A 12033-nucleotide genomic window follows, 5' to 3' on the forward strand; every position below is an offset into this window, starting at 1 on the left:
ACTTCCAGATTCACACGGGATTTAGCCACCCAACTCCCAGTTAAGTCAATGCCAGTTATTAAGGTCAGTAGGAGTCGGGCAGCTAAGACTTGGGCAATGCTCTGAGGCACTGCCACCACTCCCAGAGCTGCCCCATGCCACCTGGGCACTCTTCCATTCCATTTAGAGCAGACCTGTGAACTGCCTGTGTTTCAGGTTCAAAATGATATAATTAAATCATTCATTCAATTGAGCTCCTTCTTGGGATTATTCTGAAGAGAGAAGAGGAGAGGAGCGGAGCGGAGCGGAGAGCAGAGCAGAGCAGAGATCTTGCTCTGATTCAGGAACAGGCTAGTCTGTTTTGCTGTTGTTTCTACATGGTTTCACTTCTCTCTTTCCCCCTCCCACTACCTGAGGTTTCAAATGCTCCAGGGAGATGTCTTGATTAACCACAGGTTTTTTTGGCAGCTATGTTTCATACAAACTCTCTTCCAGCTAATCCTTCCCAGCTTTTGTTGTTGTTGTTATTTTTATTATGTTTCTTTTTTTACAGACCCCCTGTTTCCAGTTGTACTTAACCTGGCCATGTCCCTTTAAATACCACAGCCTGGGCAGAATAGGGGATCAGTCCTTTGACAGGAGCTAAAGTCCTGTTTGATCTGGATTAGATGCTGATTTTGCTTACCAGACTAAAGACTGAGGGAGACCATGCAGTGCCTGTGTTTGCACAAACCTGCCTGGTTACATTCCTCCTCTTCCCTGTGTCCAGCCAAAGGGGCGAGCACAGTGCTGTGCACACAGCTTGAAATCAAAGGGGGAAAAGGCCACTTTATCTGGAGATGCAAGAAAACAGAGGTGGGAGGACAGAGTCTGCAGCTAGATGCTGTGTTGAAGAGCTGGTTCAGGTGGCAGACCGTCCCAAGACAGAGGGTGCAGGCAGGTCACCACCCATCAGCTGAGCCTTACTAACATGCCCATGTACATCTCAGCTCTTGGCAGACACTGTATGGCTTCACCCAGGAGTCTCCAGCTAAGTCTTGCTGCCAGTTCCTTGCAGGTTGGAGTTAAAATATGTTATGCCAGGATTCACCTCTGGCCTTTCCTTGGTTTCTAATGAACTATCTCTTGAAGGGACAGGACAGAGTACGGTGGCATCAAGGACTCCACCTTGTCCTGTTCCCCAGCAAATTGTATTTTCTACAGCAGTTCCCATCTCCTCTGTGTCTCCTTTCCACCCTCAACTCCTCCCTCTTCCCCTGCCTTTTTGTCTGTTCCTTCTGCCCAAAGGACACGTTTTTCTCTCTCCTGCTCTCCCTTCTCTTGCCCCTCTCCAGACTCTCCCATGCAATCCCCAATCCTCTCACACTTCTGTTCCGCACTGGCCCACACCCCCCAACTCAGCCCTGCTCTGAGCCCCCCAGGAGTAGCAACACCATATCCGCAACCCTGCAGCTTAGCCTCCCAGATGAGTGCTGGGGTCCTTCCTCCCACAACTGTTTCCTCTGCAAGGGACCACGACTGAACCAGGGCCAGGAGATAAGGCAGGGGCTACCAGTGAGCTCAGGGAGCAGTGTGTGGCACCCCCATTACACACACACATATCCTCCAAGCAAAGACAATTTAAACCTCCCCTTGCAGGTGTCTCAATGGTAATTTGTCTGGACTTACCACAAAAGGCAACAATCATCCTGCCCATGGACACCCTCCAGACCATGCAGAGCAGGAGGTGACCATGGCTCAGTGCCAAAGTCCTTGCCCCACTCAGCCTGGCTCCTGCACCCATGGCCTCACTGCATGTAGGGGGAGCAGCAAGCATGTAGTGTGGGCTCTGCCCCAGCCCAGCCTCATCTCGTGCTCCCCGGGTTAAAAGGCCTGGTGCATCTGCGATCTGACTGCACTCTCTGGATTGGTACTCTGAGCTGAGCTGTCTCATGCCCTTGGGGTCTCTTCTCCCAGTACTCCCCTCCATCACCACCACCACCACGTCAGCTCTCTTCCCTCCTCTGCCCCAACAACCATGCAGACCAAATCTTCCCTCCCAGGCAGGGCCAGGCTTGCAGGGCTGTCCAGAAGGTGTTAGCATGGCAGTTGTGCCCTATGGACGTCACCAAGCATCAGTGCAAAGCAGGATCAACTCCTGAAGCAAACCAAGCCCTGGCCTGGCAACAGGGCAAAGAGTGTGTCTTGCTTACGCAGGCTGACGTGTGAGTCAGATTGGGTGCAGAGCATGGCCACCCACCCTTCTCCAGGGAGCATCTGCCACTGGGGACAGTGCCCACGTCGCCCAGTGGCAGGAGGAGCTGTCAGTGCTCATTAGTGCACTGTGCTTGCAGGGACATGTCACCGCGGCTTGCTTCCCGCACGCTTCAGTCGCCTCGGCACGCCACGCCGGCAAACGGCTGCTGGTAACAGCCGTGTGTTGACCTGAATACTTTTCTCTGGAGCTGTGGAGGTGGAGGGGGCAGAGTGTGTGCCCTGCTTGCACATGTGCATCTTGGGAAGCATGCGAGGTGGCTTGGCCCTAGGACAGTCATAGGCATAGTGGATAGGGTGCCAGGCACATCTGGCTAAGGGTTGCTGTGGTGCCAGGCATCTGCTTACCATGGTTAGACTTACACCATTGGGGCTACCATGGCTTTTCAGCACTCCTGAACTTGCAAACCATTACCCAAACATGGTACAAAATTAGACAGCACCTAGCATAATAAAATATCAACTCTATTAAGAACTCCCTGAACTTGCCCAGGCACACCCTTTGCCTGAGCTAGGCTGGGGAATTCCAGGGAATTATGCAGCAATTTGTACTTCTGTAAAGCTTCTGGTTCCCAGCTTTGGAAGGGAGACCTGTGCCTGTGATGGCAAGGTGGAAGGATGTCAAAGGAAATGTGTCACCACTGTCACGTGAGTGGGAGCTTCTGGAAGATTGCAGCAATGAGTGGGTCACAGCTGAGAGCTTCTGAGCCATGCTGAACTCTCCTGCTCACTCTCAGGGGTTCAGCACTGTCCAGCTTTGCAGGAGAGGAAGGAGGAAGGTGCAGGACATATGAGTCTTTTGTAAGCTCTGATCTCCTGGCATGTCTGCTCCCTCTCTTGGGAAACTGAATCCACTGGAAGTGGGGAGGCTCATGACCATGCTGCTGCTGGAGGTAGCATTACTTACAGCAGATGGAGCTTTAAAAAGAACAGGGCCAGCGAGTGAGATAAAATGAAGAAATTAATGACTGCAAAGGTCAAGCAGGATGTACTCCTTGAGGCCCTGATCCTTGGCTCCCACTGATCAACTTGGAGGAAGTGGGCTCAGATGACTTCGAGTGCTGCTGTCCTTGGCCTGCAGGGCTGGAAGAGCAATGGGCACTGGTATTGCCCACCTGCCCAGACCTCACATCCCTGAAGATAACATAAGTTTTCTCAGCAATAGCAAGGGCAGGTGAGAAGAGGCAGAAATCCAGGGCCCTGTCAGGGTAAAATGATGCTACATTTTGGCACATCCAGGAAAGAAAGGGGGAGATGCTCTTACTGTCTTGTTTCCTGTCCCAGAGAAACCCTGACCACAGAAGGTGGTCTTGTGAAATACCCTGGGCACCACCCCTCTTTGGCAAGGAAGAGGAGAACAGGAAAGGCAAGAAAGTAGGTGGCACTAACTGGCACATCTGGGAAAAGGGACAGAATACTTTGGGAGGTTTCATCTATGCTTATCCTGTTCCTATACCCTTCCTGGGTTTGGTATAGCCTCTTTTAACACTTGCTGGCTCATAGGTTTGCCTGTTGCCAATCAGTGCGACACAAGCTAGCAGTTCCTCTGGCCCCAGCAGGCCTGCCAGGCTTGCTTGGCCTTAGGGAGAGGGCTGCAGGCTTGGGACACAGTATCCAGCCAGGCCACTTGCAGGATGAGCAAGCCAAAAGATCTCAAACACAAAGCAGGAGATGGCAGGGAACGTTTCCTGCTTCGCAAGGTCTCAACACCCAGCCCTGGAGCAGAAGAGCAAGAGGGCTGTGGGGCAGGCTGGAGGCAAGCAGCAAGGCAGCCGGATCTTGTCTCCCTGCTGCCCATGGTACCACCTGGCTGGCATCATGAGTACTACATCCACTCACAATGTGTCGGGGGGAGGGGAAGGGGGGGGCATAACCCCCCAGGACAGAGGATTCATGATGCCTGTCAGTGCCAGTGTCCAGGCAAGGTGAGGCAGCCCCAGCTGATCCAGGCTGCAAACCCGCCGGCCTGGGCTGGTACCTGTTGCCTCTGCTAAGCCCCTGTTCAGCTGCTGTTATTCACAAGTCATCATCCAAAGGCTGAATATTAATGCTGGGGCTGCAGCCACACCAGTCACTCCCTCCCCTTCCTGCAATGCAAAGGCCTCAGCAGTTTTTTTCCCCCCGATAACATAGCATCTCGTATTTAGTAGCCTCCTTCTGCTGTCACGGGCCGACCTATTTCTCACAAATCCTGACTGCTCTGGCCTTAAAACATCTTGACGCAGTGCTGAAACTGGTCTTGGCACAGCAACAAGTCCCCGATTAAGCAGGAGCCACAGCGGATTGGTGTGAACTTTGCAGCGAGCAAATGTTGCCTGGTTTGAATCTGGGGGCACCTACGTGTGCACCAAGAATAGTCAGGCCTCATCCTTGATTAAAAGGAAAGACACCGTTGCTCAGCCAGAGCACATGCTCCTTGTTGCCCACAGGGTCTTCCTCGCAGTGGGGTATGCTGGAGAATGGGGCATGCTGCAGATGCTGAAGGAGGTGGGGTGATGACAAGGGGCCAGGGAGGAGAGAGATGTCCCCCTCCATGCAGGAGACATTGTCACTGCCCAAGTTCTCACAAACTCTACAGGGCACAGGGATGGGAGCAGAGACCCCAGCTCCCTGCTAACCAAGGATGCTTCCTCCCAGCCAGGACAAGGCAGGAGGCGGCCCTGCTGAGTAGAAAGCTGAGCTCCAGGCAGGGTGTCAGGTCCTGTGGTACACAGGTCCTCAGGGCAGGAGGACCTTGGGGAATTTCTGCACATCCCCAACTAGAAAAAAACACCTGTGACTCCTGCAGCAAAGTCCTTGGCATCCCATAGAGCCACGCTGTGATGGCCAGTCTGAGGATCTGGGCCAGCTAGGGCCACAGCTCTGCCTCACCTGGGACCCAGCTCATCTCAGAATGGTTGGACACAGGAGTGGGTGTCATCTCCCACCTACAGCCCACTTTCCAGGGGCTCTGCTGCATATACATCCGCCTCACATGGCTCCCAGGCACAGGGAGACCTTGGTGTGTGGTGGTAGGTCAGGGAGTTTGAAAGCCCCAGAGATGCACTGAAGTGATGAAGGATCTCCCAGGGTTCATCTTCCCTGAGAAAAGCCTATAGATTCTCTTCAGGCTTGCTCCAGAACAGAGACAACAATGCCATCAGCTCTTTGATCCAGTGTCACAGAATCACAGAATCACAGAATGGTTGAGGTTGGAAGGCACCTCTGGAGATCATCTAGTCCAAGCCCCCTGCTCAAGCAGGGTCACCTAGAACATGTTGCCCAGGATCGCATCCAGGCGGGTTTTGAAAAATCTCTAGAGAAGGAGACTCCACAACCTCTCTGGGCAACCTTCCAGTGCTCTGTCACCCTCACAGTGAAGAAGTTTTTCCTGTCCTGGCAGGATCTTCCTGCTGCCCCCATCACACACCTCAGCATGGGCACCATCTGGGGAAAGAAACCAATTCAGTACTTGTTCCTGGTGAATAAGCTACAAAAGAGGGGAGATTTTTAGTCTGAATTTGCAAAATGCACAATGTTGAGAAGAACTTCAGCCAGGGCTGAAAATTGGGCTGAAAAGTTCACAGGAGCTTTGTGACACAGGGGAGAGTTCACCTGCCAGCCAGGGAGAACTGAATGGAGAGAGATTTATTTAGATTGATATTGCTGTGTGAGCTGACCCAGCAGCTGACAGGCACAGCCTAAGGTTCCAGACTAGAAGATGATCAGAAAGCTCATAACAGTCCATAACAGCCCCAAAAAAGCAGGCAGCGTGGTGGCCAGGATTCCCTATGGCTCCCCATTACCAGTGAGGGGTGGCAACCCACTGACAACCTCCCTGGGCTAAACCTGTCCCGGTAGCCCCACTGGCAATTGGCACCAGAGCAGCATGTCCCAGGCCAGTGATGCTGTCTGCACAGGTCATATCCAGCTGAGATAGAGGCCAGGGTTGCCAAGCCCCCCGATGCAAGAGCAGCAGCTGCCTCACTCTGCAGTGGCATCAGCTCAGCCCACGTGCCAGGACACACAGGGAAGCAGCCACAGATGGCCTGGCCCTGCAGGAGATGCCAACCACCTCTCTGCCTGGCATGGAGGCTGGCCGGACCGTGTCTTGGCCCCACTGAACTCCCCTGGCTGTGCAGCGTTCCTACGTGGTGCACCCACGCTTCTCCCCAGCCCACCGGTCCCTGCTGGGACCTCTTGCCGCCCTCTCGCCCTTGGGTTGAAGCAGAGTCACCCAGCAGCTCCCAGGCCTCCTTGTTCATGGCCAACCCCATCCCATCTTTGCAGAGCTGCCAGTGCCACCCAAGTTTACAGCTCCCACTCGCCCTCCTCAGCTCACCGCCTGCTTCCCTGCAGCTCCTGAGCCCTGACTGGAGCTGGAGAGGGCACGAGAGCAGCGGTGCCCGTGCCTCTGAGACCTTCCCATGGTGACCAGCATGGCTGGCCACCTCAGCCTCTGCAACGGGAACCCTTTGCCAGATGCTCCTGGGCCAGGCTCCAACCTGCAAGCAGCATGGCACCACCCCTCCAGGGCCATGCAGGGCCCAGGCACGACCGGGCACCCTGGTCAGTGGCCACCCTGCACCATGGGGGCCCTGCGGAGCTGGGGAGCTGGCTATCTCCAGGGATAGCCACTACCATGCTTTCCCCAGCTGCAGCTGTGTCGCAGGAAGGGCCGCCAGGCTGGTTGGGGGTGGAAGGGGGGGTTGCACGTCCCACCCTGCCTTTGAGACACAAAGGAAGCGCCTTGAACTTCCCCGTTGAACATTAACCGAGCGTGGCAGCAAGCGCCTCTGCTGCAGCTTTGCCCGCCCCGCCGTCACGGCCGAGCTGCAGCAAAGCGGTGGGAGCGACGCTGCCCGCGGCCTGCCCCAGCCTGCCCGGGGAGGTCACACTCAGCCCGTGGCGCTCGCAGCAAGCCCGCCATCCGGCTCAGCTGAAGCACATTTTGTTCGGCGTTTCCTGCATCCTGCTCACATTCCCTGTGCCGGGAGGGAAGGAGGGAGGAAGGGAGGGAAGAGGGGGACGCGTGGGTCAGTGCGAGGTCAGGCTGCTAATTGCATCCAAGAGCATGGCAGGCCTGGAGGACGCCATCAGCCCACCGGGCCACAACCGTGACCACCAGCCCAAAACAGTGGCAGGAAGGACGGTAGGCCAGAGAGGCCAACGGTGGCTCCGGTGGGTGGCAAGGTGGCAAGGCGAGGGGCAGGGGGCTATCAGCACACTGCGCAGCCTGGAAAGCATCCATCCCACTCCAGAGCGGGCTGTGTGAGCACCCCTGAGGCATGCAAAGCCACTTGCAGTTGCTGGGGGTGCTCTCGTGGCAGGCCAGCCTCACTCGCCCAGCCTGAGTCACCATCTGAGAGGTGCCTGTGTGCAGCTCCGTCATCAGCACGGCGGTCACAGCTCCTGCTGCCGGCTCTGGTGCAGCTCTCCCTGCACCAAGGGCTCCAGGGATCATCCTCCCCCCAGTCTGGCTGAGCCAGCTCTTTGTTCAAACCCCTGCTTGTGCTGCCGTCATGCCCGTGGCCACGCATCCCTGCCAGCCCCCGCCCAAGCTCTGTGTTGGGCACCAGAGCCTCACAGCATCATCTGCTTCTGTCCTCCTACGCAGAGGCTGAGCCACCAAGGTCAAGCGGGAAGGAGGGCTTGAACCCAGTCATGCCCTCTGTGTCGGCACACAGTAGAACTGGCAGCAACTGGCAGCAGGTTGTGTTGACTCCTCTTCCAAGTGTTAATGAGGATGTTAATTAAGAGTGACCCCCCCCCCCATGCCAGCCCTTGTGGTACCGCTTAAGCAGCTCCCTCAACACTGTGCAGAGCTCATTATCACTGTTTCACCCTCCTGGTGCCGCCCAGCAGCCGGTCCCAGCCCCGGCACCCAGCCCTCCTGGACCTGGGGGATGGCAGCCTGTGGGATTCCCCCCCCAGCAGCTTGGGCGGGCTGGAGGCATAGCACAGCGCATGGTTTGTGGCCAGCAGCAACATCATGGCTGCATGTGGTGCAGAAAATGGGCTTGGTCTGCAGGGATGCCTAAGGTCCCTGCACCATGCTTGCCTGGACTGGAGCTTGTTTGCAAGCAGAGGGCCATCCACCACCCCAGGAGCCACAGAGGTAGAGATGCAGCCAAGTATGGGGGTGAGCAAGCAGTGGTGTGGAGGGGCTACCCCATCTCCCACCTCCTCACAGCCCCACCACCCCAGGCCCACTCACAGGGAGGGTTTGAATCCCATCTTCTCTCCAGCTCCATTTTATCTCACAAACTGTTTTTTCCTTGTCCATCCTGGGGAAGGCCCTGCTAACACCCATGTCCCCCAGCTAACATCCGTGTTTCCTGCCAATGCACGCAGTCCCTGCAAATGCCCATGTGCCCTGTGAATGCTCATCTCCTCTGCTATTGCCCATATCCCCTGCCAATGCTCACATCCCCTGGTATCATCCATGTCCCCTGCCAATGCCAACATCCCTTGCTGATGCCCACGTCCTTTGTTAATGTCCACATCCCCTGTCAGCACCCACAGCCCCTGATAATGCTACCTCTGGCCCCAGGGCACTGGGACCCACCCCAGTGCAAGCACGGTGCCTGGAGGCCAGGAGCAGTGTCGGTGCCCACATAAGCCGAGGAGCATGCAGCTGCTGGGGGTGCCAGTAATTGGCATGACAGCAAGGCTGGGGGTCTTCAGGGGGCTGGGGAGGCTACTGCGACATGGGGAGTGGTGCCAGTCACTGCTTCCCAGCTCCAGACCCCATGCAAGGGGCAAGAGGACTATCAGTGCAAAGACAGGCATGGGCAGAGGCCGTTCCTGCTGCACAGGCACCGTCCCCCCTCCCGCCCACACTCGGGCCTGCAAGCCGCTCCAAAATCACACACCTGCATGGGTGCCAGCTCCAGGCACAGCAGCTGCACCGCCTGCAGGGCATGGCCTGTGCCAGCTGCCTCGCAGCCAGGCAGAGTGGCTGGGAGGGGGCCTGGCTCCCAATCGGAGATGCTCTCCCCCCTGTACTCTGTGTCCAAAGTGTGCTGCCCTGGGTGCCTTCCCCTGCACCTCCCCAGGGCTTGGCAAGGTGCTCGCTGGAGCATTTGGGCTGCCACAGTGTGCCATGCCTGAGTGATGCCTATCAGGGTTTTGGGGGGGGACACACTCCGCGCCTCAGTTTCCTGTCTGGTGAAAGTGTGGGGATTTCCCTGGGGGAAAGCAGGGCTGGGGGCATTACGGCTCCACAGTGGGGAGTAAGCCTGGGGTTTGCCCCATCTGCAACTGGCCTGGGGGCATTTCCCCACCCTGCAGCCTGTGCTGATGGCAGCCCCCGCGGCTGTACGTACAGCACCAAGCGCAGACCTGCCAGGGAGACATGGCTGGGAGATCCCTCACCCTGCTGGGGCCAGGCAGCCCTCAGCCCTGCTGTGCTGCCAGCCATGGCAGCAACAGCGGACGATGGGTGGGCTCACACCAGTCAGCTGGGGACAGTGGGCAAAAGCATCCCATGACTGGGGGCTGCCTGGGCATGGCCTCATAGGGCAGCCCCAGCTGTGGCTGCTGCCGAGGATGAAATAGCAGCACCTCCGCCCAACATGGGGGTCGGGGCTGGAAAGCCCCATGCGAGGGTCTGCATGCCATTTCCCCTTCCCACCACCCTCCAGGACAGCCTCCCAGCATGTGGCAGGGGCCAGTCCCCCCAGGTGCCAGCACTGCCCATTCACACCATCCCAAATGTTAGCCACAGTCATAAAAATCAGTCGGACTCCTGTTTTCCACCTTAAACACCACCCCCTCACACACATTCCTGCTAAGTGATTTCGGCTGTTGCCCGAGCAGTGCAAACAGGGAACCAGCTCCCTGCAGACACTTACCAGTGCCAAACTGGTTGGTGCGGGGCATGCACGCACCCCGGGTACGCCATGCAGCACAACGTTCCTCGGCGTGAGCGGTGGCACGCAGGCTCTGTTGTCCCTGCAGACATTGTGGCTCTGTCCCTTGCCACCCTGGCTCAGCTCCATCCATCGCGGGCTCCAGGCTGCCCAGCTTGCACCCCTGGGCACAGCCAACAGCATGACCCAGCCGCTCCAGGGCAGGGGGCAGGGTTCCCACACAAAATTCCTGTCCCTCGGCACAAGCCTGGTGGCGATGAATGTGGCAGGGTGGCCTGAGTCGAAAGCTGGCGGAGATGGAAGTTTGTGGAAGTTTTCCTTAAGGACTTTCAAAGGGCTCCTCTGTGATTTCTGCCTTCTCTGGGGCTTGGCAGGTCCATGCCTGGCAGGGAGGGAGCAGAGCTGCGTGAAGTCCACGTACCTCCATCGCCTCCCTGCCTTCCCCTCCTGCTGGGCTGCACATCTGTTGAACAGATGCTCGGCTCCGGGCACCCGCCCGGCCCAAAAGTTGGCTGGAGCCAGGGACAAAGACCTCTGGCTACCTCCTCCCAGTGAGGTAGGAGCCAGGTCTGCCACGTCACGTCACATCTGCCTCTTGCCCTGGCTGCGATGGGGCCCGATCTCGCTCCCACGTGGCCCAGGAGACCCTGGGACCTTCTTGGGACAAGGCGGGCCGGTGCAGGGCTTCCTGCAGGCGCGGGCAGGTGGGACGCAGCTGACGCCACCCACAGCCTTGTCTCCGCTCGCCAAGGGCTGCGCACATGACACCATCTGCTTTCGGGAAGGGCTGGCTTGAAGCACGGCACCGTCCTCCTCCCAAACGACCATGATGATGGAGAGCATGTCACGACACCCCACGGCCTTGGCAGCGATCCCAGCAGCCGCCATCCTACGGCCAGGCCCAGCACTACCTCCAGCAGCCCTCTGCCCTGAACAGCTCGCGCTGACCCAGTGCTGGGCCCTGGTGGAAAAACACCTGCAGAAAAAACAGCCTAGAAAAACAGACCTGTGGTCTCACCAAATATTCAGTCACCTAAACTTACTCACCTTGAAGAGTTTCTTTCTCTACATTTTCATTTTCTACTTGTCCTGACAAAACAACTCTCAGTGCAGTTATCTGTGGCACGTTAATTATTTTCTTTTACAAAAACAAATGGCGTGTGCAACACGGTAAAACTCCAGGCAGGTCGAGCTGTGAAATATTCCTGGGAGGAGACACAAGGCTGGCTTAACCCAGCTACCACGAGGATTAAACATGCGCAGATTTAGCTGGCGACGCTGTTCCTAGGTCATTATTTTGTCAGGTGGCCGAGTTCCCCTTGCTGGGATGCCGGGGCTGGCTGGAGGGATCCCAACGGCGTCCACATGCACGGGCAGAATTGTGGAGCCAGGAGCACTCACGCTGCCCCAGCAAGACAGGAAGCGGAAAGCAGCCGGCTCAGGAGCTGTGGGTTATGCGGTGTGATGGCCCTTTCCGAGCTGCAGCATCCCCCGCTCCCAGCACGTTTGCGGTGGGGGCAAGTCCCCAGGGCGGCCGTGCCCCACCGCCGCCAGCCAGCCCCGGGCTGGCACCAAGAGGGGGCTCTTGCCCGTGCCCCGCGCGCAGGGCTGCTCTGCTCCCGGTGCGCACCCCTGCCGGGACCGGAGAGCCGGGGCCGCGGCCGAGCTGGGGCTGCCACCCTGCCCCGCCGTCGTCACCCCGCGCAGCACCCAGCGGCAGCCCCCTCCCCTCGCCCCAGCGCAGGGGCAGCTCTGCCTGCGCCGGGGAGCGGCGAGCAAAGTCGGCGGGGAAAGGAGAGGCAGCGAGACCCCGGAGCGCGCCCGCGGCCCCCGCAGGGCGCCGGGCAGGCGGAGGGGCCGCGGGGCACCGGCCGCGTCGCTGACGGCGCGGGGGGCTGGCTCGGCTGCTGGCGGCGTCGTGGGGGGGGCCGAACTGCTTGAGACGGGG

The sequence above is a fragment of the Apteryx rowi genome, unplaced genomic scaffold (assembly GCF_003343035.1).
Source record: "Apteryx rowi isolate R43461 unplaced genomic scaffold, aptRow1 scaffold_264, whole genome shotgun sequence".
Lineage (NCBI taxonomy): Eukaryota > Metazoa > Chordata > Aves > Apterygiformes > Apterygidae > Apteryx > Apteryx rowi.